At 43.5% G+C, this 14,371-nt stretch overlaps 1 protein-coding gene across 2 annotated transcripts in view; it reads right to left on the bottom strand.

Moving 5' to 3' along the window:
- Positions 1-7,142, bottom strand: part of LOC110499334 (zinc finger matrin-type protein 4) — a 161,858-nt gene extending 154,716 nt beyond the window's left edge. Inside the window, exon 1 of one of the 2 annotated variants that reach the window (XM_036956195.2) lies at positions 6,665-7,142. The gene's annotated coding sequence lies outside the window, so the exon portion shown is untranslated. The remainder of the gene's footprint in view (positions 1-6,664) is intronic. The other variant, XM_090213002.1, reaches the window with a different exon arrangement.
- Positions 7,143-14,371: the final 7,229 nt, after the last annotated feature.

Raw genomic sequence — 14,371 nt, 5'->3', positions numbered from 1 at the left:
GGAATGCCATGCAGACAAAACACATGGGATACTAGCAGGTCTGCAGTTTCCCTGGAGGACGGGAGCTTGGAGGGGAATGAAGTGAGCCGCTTTGGAAAATCTGTCAATAATGGTGAGGATGACGGAGTTACCGTTAGATGGGGGAAGGCCAGTGACGAAGTCCAGAGCTATGTGTGACCAGGGGCGACTGGGTATGGGAAGAGGGCAAAGCAGACCCTAAGTGGGTTTAGTGGAGGTTTTGTTCTGGGCACATACCGAGCAGGCTGAGACAAATTTCCATTCATCCCTCTCCATGGTGGGCCACTAAAAGCGCTGGACGCAGGAAGGCAAGGGTCCGGATTAATACCAGGGTGACAGGTGAGATGGGTAGAATGACCCATCGAAGAACAGAGCGAACACAATCTGAAACAAACAGAACATTACTAGGACCGTTACCCGGGTTAGGCTGGTTCTGCTGAGCCTGGCGGAACCAGGACTCGATCTCCCAGGCAACGGCGGCAATGATGCAAGGGGATGGCACAATGGCTTCTGGCTTGGTACCCGTGTTGTCAGTGGTGAACTGGTGAGGGCATCAGGCTTGGTATTCCTCGAACTGGGGCGATAAGTGAGTGTGAAATTGAATCTTCCAAAGTACAATGCCCATCTGACTTGCCGGGAGTTCAGACATTTTCTAGTCTGGATGTAGGACAGATTTTTAAATGGTCAGTCCACGCGATGAAGGTGGGGTGTACAAGGCCTCCAGCCAGTTACGCCATTCCTCAAGAGCCAGCTTAAATACCAGGAGTTCCCGGTTTCCGATGTCAAAGTTCCTCTCTGCAGGTGAGAGCTTACAGGAAAAGAATGCACGTGGGTGGACCTTCTGATCAGAGGGGGAACGTTGAGACAGAACAGCGTCAGAGGCGTCCACCTCCACGATGAACTGTAGTTCTGGGTCGGGCAGAGTGAGGACCGGGGAAGAAGTGAAGCGATACTTGAGTTCCAGGAATGCTGCCTCTGCCTCAGGATTTCAATGGATCAGAGGTGGAGGTGAGGGTGGTGTTGTGCCTGCTTTCCTGCAGGAAAGCAGGACTGAGAAGACGAGGGACTGGAGACAGGTACCAGAGTCAAAGCAAACGGGACTGTAGCGGAGGGAAAAAGCAGCACGAGGCTAGGGAAAAACAGGCACAACAGGATAACAAAATCTATGCAGGAACAAACAGCTAGAAATCCAGACTGACTGAGTAGAGGCTACGATCTGGCAGCGTGGAAGTGGCAGGACTGAGTATTTGTAGGGTTCTTGATTATGGAACAGGTTGCAGCTGGTGGGAATCCGCTCAGCTTCTAGCACACCTGTCTCCACTCACACAATCACATACACACAGAGAGAGAGGGATAGAGAGAGAGCACTGGGGGAGTGGTGGCAGGTTAGGGAGGTCCATGATGAAAAGTAGAGGGTGTGGCAGGAGCAGATGTAACATTTCTGTTCTGTTCTATTCTGTTCTGTTCTATTCTATTCTGTTCTATTCTGTTGCTGTCCTCTCCCCCCTAATTGTTGAATTTATCAAATGGGGGTATCAGGGCTGTGAAATACATTCTAACCCTTTTGTTGACAAATAAATAGACTACAAACAATATATACAGTCAGTTTCACCTGTTGGTCAATAGTAGTCAATCGTGTACATCCAGGAGTACGCTCCAGGATAAGATTCCCTTAGGTGCCGATCTAGGATCAGTTTCCCCTCCCCAATCCTAACCTTAACCCTTAAACTGGAAAATTGTAACTTCACCAAACACACCGACAGAGCTGGCTCTATACCTCCACAGGCTGCTTGACCTAACACATGTTTGGGTTAATTAAAACCTCCCTGCGCTCCAAACAGAGTTAGCTCTTGTTCCAGTGCTTTACTTCAGACATAGGAATTCTCCGGTTGGAACCTTATTGATGATTTATGTTAAAAACATCCTAAAGATTGATTCCATACATCGTTTGACTTGTTTCTACAACCTGTAACGGAACTTTTCAATTTTTTGTCTGGATGAAGTGCTCACGCCTCATGAAGATTACTGGACTGAACACACTAACAACAAGTGGCTATTTGGACATAAATGATGGACTTTATGGAACTTTATGGAACATATCAGTCATTTATTGTCGAACTGGGATTCCTGGGAGTGCCTTCTGATGAAGATCATCAAAGGTAAGTGAATATTTATAGTGTTATTTCTAACTTCTGTTGACTCCAAAATGGCGGATATTTCTCTGGCTGGATTGGGCTCTGAGCTCCGTTCTCAGATTATGCTTTTTCCGTAAAGTTTTTTTGAAATCTGACACAGCGGTTGCATTAAGGATAAGTCTATCTTTAAGTATGTGAATAACAGTTGTATCTTTTATCAATGTTTATAATGAGTATTTCTGCAAAATCACCAGATGTTTTGGAATCAAAACATTACTGCACGTAACGCGCCAATGTAAACTGAGATTTTTGGATATAAATATGCACATTATCGAACAAAACATACATATATTGTGTAACATGATGTCCTATGAGTGTCATCTGATGAAGATCATCAAAGGTTAGTGATTAATTTTATCTATATTTCTGCTTTTTGTGACTCCTACCTTTGGCTGGAAAAATGGCTGTGTGTTTTTTTGACTTGGCTATGACCTAACATAATCTGTTGTGCTTTCGCTGTAAAGCATTTTTGAAATCGGACACGGTGGGTAGATTAACAAGATGTTTATCCTTCATTTGCTGTATTGGACTTGTTAATGTGTGAAAGTTACATATTTCTAAAAAATATTTTGGAATTTCGCGCACTGCCTTTTCAGCGGAATAATGTTGAGGGGTTCGCTAGCGGAACGCCTGCGCTAGAAAGATTAACTTCTTGTAAATCCAACCACGGTGTCAGATTTCAAAAATGCTTTACGGCGAAAGCATACCTTACGATTATTTGAGAACATACCCCAGCAGACAAATCATTACAAACAGTAACCAGCCAAGTAGAAGAGTTACACAAGTCAGAAATAGAGATAAAATTATTCACTTACCTTTGATGATCTTCATATGATTGCACTCAGAAGACAACCACATATCACATATCACACATAGGTGGGACAACCACATATCACAGTCATAGTAAGTGCATCATTCTTCAATAAAGTAACTATCAGCAAATTCAGAGCTAGTAAGGGGGGAAAAAAGTCAAGTGGGAGTGCTGTTTACTCCCAAAACCTAGACTAAAGCTATGCTGCTCCACTGAAAGAGTTTTGTCTAGGCTTAATCTGTGTCTGGGAAACCGGCCTCGAAACTAGAAAAGTGCTCAGATTGTTTGCCACAAGAGTAAAAGGTCCGATGCTAAAGTACTGCATAAGAGCAGCTAGTCAGTACCACTAATGTGGACAGCAAAGGAATCGGCGTCCCCAAGTTCAGCACCACAATAATAGCGACAGCCAAACTGCAGCCAGGAGAATCCTAACCAGGAGGGCATAAGTCAATAAACACAGAAGTGACTGTTGGATCAATTACTTAGGTACCAGTTGGCTGAAAGCAGATTCAAATAGTTGTATTTAAAAAATAAATCACGAAAACAAAACATCACTTCTTTCTCTACTGCTGTTAAAGTGGCTGTCCTTGTGTGAAGCAGCATATCTGTTTGAGTATGTGTGTGTGTGCGTGCGTGCGTGCGTGCGTGCATGCATGCGTGCGTGTGTGTGTGTGTGTGTGTGTGTGTGTGTGTTCCTGCGTGCTTCCAAGCAATTGTGCGTGTGGGACTAGCACTTCAGGTCATGAGAGCTGTGTACACACATTTCTATGAATTTTTGAGCCTAAGGATTTAGCCGGCAGGTGTATCTCTGTATCTCTCCAGATAAAAAGTTGACTCTACAGCTGTTTCAGTAGCTGGCTTAGTGACAGATGCATCTCTCTCCCTCTGTGTGTGTAGTTGCATGCCTGCGTGGCTGTTTAAGTAAGTGTGTGAGAGCACTGCACATGCTTAAGCTGGTATCAGACCAACTCGTGGGATCAAATGCAACACGACAGAGAAACCTAACGCAAAAAGGCTCATCATACCCGTTTTCATGATTTGTGGTGATCACAGAGCGTTTTTGGACTCATTCAGCAGTTTTTACCTGATTGAGTAGAATACTATTGGAAATGAATGTTGAAAGTTCCATTTATATTTCTAAAACATTAACTGAACATTATGCTGTTGCTGCCTTTCTAGGAGTTTTTCCTAGCCACTACTAGAGGTCGACCGATTAAGTTTTCATAACAATCGGAAATCGGTATTTTTGGGCGCCGATTTGCCGATTTTTTTTTTTAATTAAAAATACTTTTATTTAACTAGGCAAGTCAGTTAAGAACATTCTTATTTTCAATGACGGCCTAGGAACGGTGGTTAACTGCCTTGTTCAGGGGCAGAACGATAGATTTTCACCTTGTAAGCTCGGGGGATCCAATCTTGCAACCTTACAGTTAACTAGTCCAACGCAATAACGACCTGCCTCTCTCTCGTTGCACTCCACAAGGAGTCTGCCTGTTAGGTGAATGCATTAAGCCAAGAACCCAATGGTCACTGACAGAGCTCTAAAGTTCCTCTTTGGAAATGGGAGAACTTTCCAGAAGGACAACCATCTCTGCAGCACTCCACCAATCAGGCCTTTATGGTAGAGTGGCCAGACGGAAGCCACTCTTCAGTGAAAGGCATATGACAGCCCGCTTGGAGATTGCCAAAAGGCACTTAAAGACTCTCAGACAATGAGAAACAAGATTCTGTGGTCTGATAAAACAAAGATTGAACTCTTTGTCCTGAATGCCAAGCATCACGTCTGGAGGAAACCTGTGACCATCCCTACGGTGAAGCATGGTGGTGGCAGCATCATGTTGTTGGGATGTTTTTCAGCGGCAGGGACTGGGAGACTAGTCAGGATTGAGGGAAAGATGAACGGAGAAAAGTACAGAGAGATCCTTGATGAAAACCTGCTCCAGAGCGCTCAGGACCTCAGACTGGGGTGAAGGTTCACCTTCCAACAGGACAACGACCCTAAGCATACAGCCAAGACAACATAGGAGTGGCTTCAGGACAAGTCTCTGAATGTCCTGGACTTGAACCCGATCAAACATCTCTGGAGAGACCTGAAAATAGCTGTGAAGTGACGATCCCAATCCAACCTGACAGAGCTTGAGAGGATCTGCAGAGAAGCATGGGAGAAACTCCCCAGATACAGGTGTGCCAAGCTTGTAGCGTCATACCCAAGACTCGATGCTGTAACAGATGACAAAGGTGCTTCAAGTACTGAGTAAAGGGTCTAAATATTTTTGTAAATGTGATATTTCAGTTTTTATTTTGAATAAATTAGCAAAAATGTCAGAACCTGCTTTTGCTTTGTCATTATGAGGTATTGTGTGTAGATTGCTGAGGGGGAAAAAGAATTTAATATATTTTAGAACAATGCTGTAACATAACAATGTGGGAAAGGTCTAAATACTTTCCAAAGGCACTGTAAACTGCATAAGCATATGCAATTAATCACTCATCTCTTTGTGGTGAATCTAGTTTTGTGCCCTGTTGAAACGAACACAACTCAAAAACCACACGGAATCTGGACATCACCGGTTCGATTGCAGATTAAACTTAACTCCACGATTTACGATGGAGTTGAGCATAGTCGGCTTCTGATTAGAGGACAACCTGCATGCAGAACAGCCTCCAACATTTTGGAGTGTTGGATTTTGATTGGAGGTTGACAAAATGGAAAGGGAAACGCAAAATGTAATATTGTTCTGAAATATTCTGTTTTTTGCAGTTCCACCTGCAACTGGAAACAGGAGCGTATAAGACACCGGGAAAAAGTATATATATCGACAACGAAAAAAGTATATCCTAACCAAGTAAAGGTTGGTCGAACGGATTTCAATGGACCATCGGATCAACGGCTATCACGTGCTAGTTTGCCATTCCGATGGACGTTTAGATCAACTAATAGTGACTTTGCAGCTGCCCTTTCAATTTGCCCTCCCTACTAATAGGTGGGTAAACCCTATCGCACAGTAAAAAGATGGGTAGGCTTGGCTACATGGGTTTAGAAGTGCACACCCTCTGTATCCCTATATATATCACGGATTTCAACCACACAAAATCTGACACAAGATCACTGGGCAACTTCATTCCACCCAGAGAGCAACAGCTCAGGGTCAAGTCAAATTGGAGAGTCCATCATCACAATATCGGTTCTAGATCGGGTGCCAAACTAACTCACCATGTGAGATAGACCTATATAAAACCGCATCACTCATATCTCCAAACATAGGCCCGTGTTGTGATACATGTAATGAATCAAATCCTACTGGTGTCAGTGACATTGATTTCAACTGAAAATAGTCTGCTGCTCGTCAAACAGACACCTGCTGTATGACTAACGGACTGAGCCAAGACCGTCAACACTGTCATAGCCTATGGTGATTTACGGTATTATCATGACCAACAAGCTCACCGATCCAACGTTGTACAAATTCAACAATTCCTAAACCGTAAGCCAATCCAACCAACCACTTACAAATAACTGTTAACATGATGCTAAACATTACGTAGCCCACTACCTCAGACCCATGGCTGTATATTCTAGTTGATACTATAGGCTAATTAATCAATTGGACCACCATCTGAAACTTTCACTCTCACTCACCTTCTTCTTCCGGTAACGTTAACTTGCCTCCTCGCACAATCGACAGCACCGGTCCCGGACGCTTATCATCCGCCGGGCAGTCTACTCAATTGTGTTCGCTAAATCATCCGTCCAACTTGAATAAACAGTCCTCCCGTTGTCCTGTCAATGTGCTCTCGCCGTTGCTGTGGGTAGCCTATATTTTCTCTGGTTCCATGCGCTCTGGCTGTCGTTCAGATGTGCGGTTTGATGTTATTCTCCTTTCAAGCGTGCTCTTTCGCTCAGTAGGGAACAGGCAAAACGCTCTGTTGATATCATTCACCGGGTAACGGGAACAGGAGAGGGAGTGGGAGCTCGAGCTAATAGGCTACAGTACAGTGCACCCACACGCGCAGGTATCATCTTACATAAAGTGCTACTCTGAGAGAGAGAGAGAGAGAGAGAGAGAGAGAGAGAGAGAGAGAGAGAGAAAAAGAGAAAAGGAGAAAGAAAAAAAACTATGAAGTGTCACGCCATAGAATGCGCAATGGCGAGCTCTGACACCCCAAGAGTAAAAATGTTTCTATTTGTCTAACTACCTACCTATCTGTCAACCTGCATAAAGCTTCAATAAACGTTGGTCATAAATAATGAATTACATTGAAATAAAGCTGCCTATGTGTTATTAATTTTAATGCTGTTAATGTGAGCTCTGTGTCTGTCAAACTTGTTTCAATTTGTCCATGCTCAGGGCACCTTGAGACAGAGCGAGAGAGAGAAACAACCGGGCAGAGAGAAAGAGCGGGAGTGAAAGAAAGAGGGTGAATTCTAAAATATAATTTCTAAGCAATTTACATGTGCAATGCCTAATATGTATATTCATTGTATTATCAGCCAAATGTAGGCTTATAGGTAGGTACATGCAGTGATGATTTTCTGATTTAGAAAAAAAAAGGATTCTTGGTCAAAAAAAAAAATGCTGATCCCAGTGACTCTGAATCACAATCAAATATAAGAAACATTAAGCACAAATAAATAATAAATAATTATAGGAGAGGGGTTGGGCTGACTGACAAATGTTTCATTTTCAATATGACGGGCTCCAGGGTGGTGCAGCGGTCTAAAGCGCTGCATCTCAGTGCTAGAGGTGTCATTACAGACACTCTGGTTCGAATCCAGGTTGTATCACAACTGGCTGTGATAGGGATAGGGAGTCCCATAGGGCAGGGCAGGGCACAATGGGCCCAGCAATGTCCAGGATTGGCTGGTGTCATTGTAGATAAGAATTTGTTCTTAACTGACTTGCCTAGTTATTAAACATATATACCTCACCTGTCATTTCTACTAAATGTAGTGATAGATTGCCATGCTGTTTTTATCATTTCTCAATACTGTCTTTTCAAACTGTATAGATGTGTATTCTGCTTTGACAATGTGGGACTGTTACATGCTTATAGATTCTTAGAGACACAGTGACAGCAACCTTCTAACCCAAACCCTTACCCTTCTAAGAGGAACGCAGTGACAGCAACCTTCTGAGAGGAACCCAAACACTTCAAAACATAGACAATGAATGTAGAATTACACACGAACAAGAACACACTAGCAAGGACGGACGCATAATCACACACAGACGCAGAGAAACACGCACACTTGACAATGACAATGACAATGAACAGAGATGAGATAGAGGACCATTTATCAAACCACCAGCCAAGGCAGACTGGACGTCTGGAGCCAATACTGGTCTGGAGGAAGAGAGGAAGAGGGAGCAAAAAAGGGGGAGAGAGAGAGAGAGGGAAAAGTTATAGAGAGAAAGAGAGAGAGCGAGAGTAGGGGAGGGAGAGAGAGAGGGGGAAAGGGATAGAGAGGAGAGAGAGAGAGAGCTTGAGAGATGGAGAGAGAAAGTCACAGTGCTACAGTAAGTGTCATCCGTGCAGAAAACAGACAAGCTTAAGGGGCTTGGCTGCTGTGTGTGAGTGGTGAGTGTGTGTGTATGTGTGTGTGTATGCGTGCGTTTGGTTTAACTATCCTTGTGGTGACCAGAAGTCCTCACAAACATAGTATAACAAGGAAAAGTGGGGACATTTCACCAGTCCGCTCAAGGAAAAATACTATTTTAGGCTTAGATGTTAGGTTTAGGGAAAGGGTTAGAATTAGGGTTAGGGGTTAGGTTCAGGAGTTAGGGGTTAAGGTTAAGTGGGGGTTGATACATTGATACATACAGTAACACGAAAGCTGATACAACAGAGCACAGGTCCTCACAAGACCAACGGACATGGAACAATAATCAACAAGGACAATGGGGAACAGAGGCCACATATATACACATGCTAATCAGGGGGAATGGTGTGTGTAATGAGATTAGACAGTCCGGGGTTGGTGGTGATGATCCAGTTCAGTGATGCCTAGAAGGCCGGTGACGTAGACCTCCGGAGCTGGTGCACGGAATGAGTAGCAGTACCGGGGGAATCCGTGATATGGAGAGAGAGAGAGAGACAGAGAGAGAGAGAGAGAGAGACAGAGAGAGAGAGAGATATTTAAGGAGATAGTTAAATTTGCTGTTTCCTATCAAACACAGATCGATGTTCATTTCCAGAGCTTTACAATGTTTACAAGTCACAATCAATGCACTCTTGTCTGGAAGGAGGCCAGAGGGAGGAGGAGAGCGTGTTTCAGTGTGTAAGTGGGTCAGTGAGGAAAAGAGACCTTTTGAAGGATAAAATATCACTTGACCTTGTCTCTATATAGCTGACCTGAACAACATTGATCTGTTTTAGCGTGTTGTATAAACGTATTGCGGTTCTGAGATGAGAGACAGAGAGGCTGTGTCTTGCATACTACTTTTTAAGACGACATACAGTGGCTTGCGAAAGTATTCACCCCTCTTGGCATTTTTCCTATTTTGTTGCCTTACAACCTGGAAATGAAATATATTTTGTTTGTGAAACAAACAAGAAGTAAGAGAAAATAAACTGAACTTCAGGGCGCATAACTATTCACCCCCCACCAAAAAAAACACTTTGTAGAGCCACCTTTTGCTGCAATTACAGCTGCAAGTCTCTTGGTACGTCTCTATAATACTCCAATCTCCGCTGTGGAGCTTGGCAGCCCTTCAGGGTTCTCTTTGGTCTCTTTGTTGCCTCTCTGATTAATGCCCTACTTGCCTGGTCCGTGAGTTTTTGTGGCAGCTCTCTCTTGGCAGGTTTGTTGTGGTGCCACATTTTTTAATAATGGATTTAATGGTGCTCCGTGGGATGTTCAAAGTTTCTGATATTTTTTTATAATCCAAGCCTGATCTGTACTTCTACCCAACTTTGTCCCTGACCTCTTTGGAGAGCTCCTTGCTGCTTGCTTGCTTGGTGGTGGTGGTGCTGCTTGCTTGGTGGTGCTGCTTGCTTGGTGGTGGTGCCGCTTGCTTGGTGGTGTTGCAGACTCTGGGGCCTTTCAGAACAGGTGTATATATAGTCAGATCATGTGACAGATCATTTCACACTTAGATTGCACACAGGTGGACTTTATTTAACTAATTACGTGACTTCTGATGGTAATTGGTTGCACCAGATCTTAGGGGCTTCATAGCGAAGGGGGAGAATACATATGCAGGCACCACTTTTCAGTTTTACATTTATATATATTTTTTTCATTTCACTTCATCAATTTGGACTATTTTGTGTATGTCCATTACATGAAATCCAAATAAAAAACTATTTCAATTACAGGTTGTAACGCAACAAAATCGGAAAAACGCCAAGGGGATGAATACTTTTGCAAGGCACTGTACTGTGTACTAATCATGCAGCATACTATTTAGAACATACTATTAAGTAGAAATGTTGCGCACCTGCATAAGGTAAGTCTGAATACCAACTACTGAGAAGTGCATAGCAATACATAGCAATGTATAGCATAGCATAGCAATGTATACCGAAAAAGCTTACTATTTACAACCCAAGGTCAGGTTTTCGGACACTACCAGAGAGAGGGGGAAAAAGAGAGAGAGAAAAGAGGGCGAGAGAGAGAAAGAAAAGAGGGTGAGAGAGTGAGAGACCAAGAGAGAGAGAGAGAGAGAGAGAGAGAGAGAAGGGGATGGGGTAGGGGGAGAGAGAGGGATGGGGTAGGGGAGAGAGAGAGAGAGAGAGAGAGAGAGAGAGAAAAAAGAGGGTGAGAGAGTGAGAGACCGAGAAAGAGAGAGAGAGGGATGGGGTAGGGGGAGAGAGAGAGAGATGGGGCAAGATGGGGTACTAAGAGAGACAGAGTGAGAGAGAGACAAACAGAGAGTAGCCAAGCATCATAGAGGGAGAGATCCTGCAATGGATGTATATCCAGTATCAAGTGCACCTTCTCACCAAAGGAGCGGTCTAATGTTAGGTCTGTGTTTGTGCGTGTGTGTCCGTCCATGTCCTGTTTTTATGAGCAGTGTTTATTGAGAACAGGTGAAGCTAATCCAGAGATACATATATGATTTCTGTAGCATCAGCACATATCTCTGTGCGTGTGTGTGTGTGTGTGTGTGTGTGTGTGTGTGTGTGTGTGTGTGTGTGTGTGTGTGTGTGTGTGTGTGTGTGTGTGTGTGTGTGTGTGTGTGTGAGAGAGAGAGCGAGAGAGAGGTGGCACCCCAGTTTCAAAAGTGGTGTGGCAAACTCCGTATGTGTCTTTCTTTGGGCCTGGAGTTCGTCGGGTAAAACTGTGGGTACTATTCGTAGGCTATGACATGGTCCAACGTTAACTTTTTTCCTCACAAACAGAATTTCTACTTGCCCGGACATGGTGTAGTATACTGAGATCATGTGACAGATCATGTGACATTTAGACTGCACACAGGTGGACTTTATTTAACTAATTATGTGACTGCTGAAGGTAATTGGTTGCACCAGATCTTATTTAGGGTCTTCATAGCGAAGGGTGTGAATACATATGCACACACCACTTTTCAGTTTGACATTTTTTGAGAATTTTTTGAAACAAGTCATTTTTTTCATTTCACTTCACCAATTTGGACTATTTTGTGTATGTCCATTACATGAAATCCAAATAAAATCCTTTTAAATTACAGGTTGTAATACAACAAAATAGGAAAAACGGCAAGGTGCAAGAATACTTTTTGCAAGGCACTGTATGTGTGTATATGTGTGTGGGGGGGCGCAGCAACTGTTGTAATTTACAGCTCTTCATTTATAGTGACCAGTTAACTCCGAGGGAGGAGAGAAGAGACTAAATCACACTTTCAAGTGGCGCCATCATTTGGTGCATTTCAAATGGCAACCTCTTCCCTATGTAGTCCATTACTTTTAACCAGAGACCTATGGGGAATAGGGAATAGGGTGTAGGGAATAAGGGGATGATGTATGGGGTGCCATTCGAAATGCAAAAAAAAAAAGTGCCACTTACCAGACTGTTGATCAGAAATACAGAGGCTGTGGGAAGAGACCAGCGCCATCTCAACTGTGACTATTTGTCTATGAAACCAGAGAGAGGAGGACAGCATAAAGACCTCTGTGGGAAGAGACCAGCGCCATCTCAACTGTGACTATTTGTCTATGAAACCAGAGAGAGGAGGACAGCATAAAGACCTCTGTGGGAAGAGACCAGCGCCATCTCAACTGTGACTATTTGTCTATGAAACCAGAGAGAGGAGGACAGCATAAAGACCTCTGTGGGAAGAGACCAGCGCCATCTCAACTGTGACTATTTGTCTATGAAACCAGAGAGAGGAGGACAGCATAAAGACCTCTGTGGGAAGAGACCAGCGCCATCTCAACTGTGACTATTTGTCTATGAAACCAGAGAGAGGAGGACAGCATAAAGACCTCTGTGGGAAGAGACCAGCGCCATCTCAACTGTGACTATTTGTCTATGAAACCAGAGAGAGGAGGACAGCATAAAGACCTCTGTGGGAAGAGACCAGCGCCATCTCAACTGTGACTATTTGTCTATGAAACCAGAGAGAGGAGGACAGCATAAAGACCTCTGTGGGAAGAGACCAGCGCCATCTCAACTGTGACTATTTGTCTATGAAACCAGAGAGAGGAGGACAGCATAAAGACCTCTGTGGGAAGAGACCAGCGCCATCTCAACTGTGACTATTTGTCTATGAAACCAGAGAGAGGAGGACAGCATAAAGACCTCTGTGGGAAGAGACCAGCGCCATCTCAACTGTGACTATTTGTCTATGAAACCAGAGAGAGGAGGACAGCATAAATACCTCTGTGGGAAGAGACCAGCGCCATCTCAACTGTGACTATTTGTCTATGAAACCAGAGAGAGGAGGACAGCATAAAGACCTCTGTGGGAAGAGACCAGCGCCATCTCAACTGTGACTATTTGTCTATGAAACCAGAGAGAGGAGGACAGCATAAAGACCTCTGTGGGAAGAGACCAGCGCCATCTCAACTGTGACTATTTGTCTATGAAACCAGAGAGAGGAGTACAGCATAAAGACCTCTGCGGACATGTTTGCGGAAATGTGCTTTTAGTAACTTCCATTTTGTCTCCAGAATCTTGAGGCGTTAACACAAACACATTCAGCCAAGAGGCAGAAATAAAACTAAGAAACGTCTCACATGGTTTCATTTAGAGGTCGACAGATTAGGATTTTTCAATACCGATAGCGATTATTGGAGGACCAAATAAAGCCAATACCGATCAATCGGCTGAGTGTGTGTGTGTGTGTATATATATATATACATATATATATATACATATATATTATATATATACAGTGCCTTGCGAAAGTATTCGGCCCCCTTGAACTTTGCGACCTTTTGCCACATTTCAGGCTTCAAACATAAAGATATAAAACTGTATTTTTTTGTGAAGAATCAACAACAAGTGGGACACAATCATGAAGTGGAACGACATTTATTGGATATTTCAAACTTTTTTAACAAATCAAAAACTGAAAAATTGGGCGTGCAAAATTATTCAGCCCCTTTACTTTCAGTGCAGCAAACTCTCTCCAGAAGTTCAGTGAGGATCTCTGAATAATCCAATGTTGACCTAAATGACTAATGATGATAAATACAATCCACCTGTGTGTAATTAAGTCTCCGTATAAATGCACTTGCACTGTGATAGTCTCAGAGGTCCGTTAAAAGCGCAGAGAGCATCATGAAGAACAAGGAACACACCAGGCAGGTCCGAGATACTGTTGTGAAGAAGTTTAAAGCCGGATTTGGATACAAAAAGATTTCCCAAGCTTTAAACATCCCAAGGAGCACTGTGCAAGCGATAATATTGAAATGGAAGGAGTATCAGACCACTGCAAATCTACCAAGACCTGGCCGTCCCTCTAAACTTTCAGCTCATACAAGGAGAAGACTGATCAGAGATGCAGCCAAGAGGCCCATGATCACTCTGGATGAACTGCAGAGATCTACAGCTGAGGTGGGAGACTCTGTCCATAGGACAACAATCAGTTGTATATTGCACAAATCTGGCCTTTATGGAAGAGTGGCAAGAAGAAAGCCATTTCTTAAAGATATCCATAAAAAGTGTAATTTAAAGTTTGCCACAAGCCACCTGGGAGATACACCAAACATGTGGAAGAAGGTGCTCTGGTCAGATGAAACCAAAATTGAACTTTTTGGCAACAATGCAAAACGTTATGTTTGGCGTAAAAGCAACACAGCTGAACACACCATCCCCACTGTCAAACATGGTGGTGGCAGCATCATGGTTTGGGCCTGCTTTTCTTCAGCAGGGACAGGGAAGATGGTTAAAATTGATGGGAAGATGGATGGAGCCAAA

The sequence above is a fragment of the Oncorhynchus mykiss genome, chromosome 20, assembly GCF_057628025.1.
Source record: "Oncorhynchus mykiss isolate SJ-2025 chromosome 20, ASM5762802v1, whole genome shotgun sequence".
Classification (NCBI taxonomy): domain Eukaryota; kingdom Metazoa; phylum Chordata; class Actinopteri; order Salmoniformes; family Salmonidae; genus Oncorhynchus; species Oncorhynchus mykiss.
Note: the sequence above shows the minus strand (reverse complement) of the source record. Positions and strands in the feature narration are given on the sequence as shown.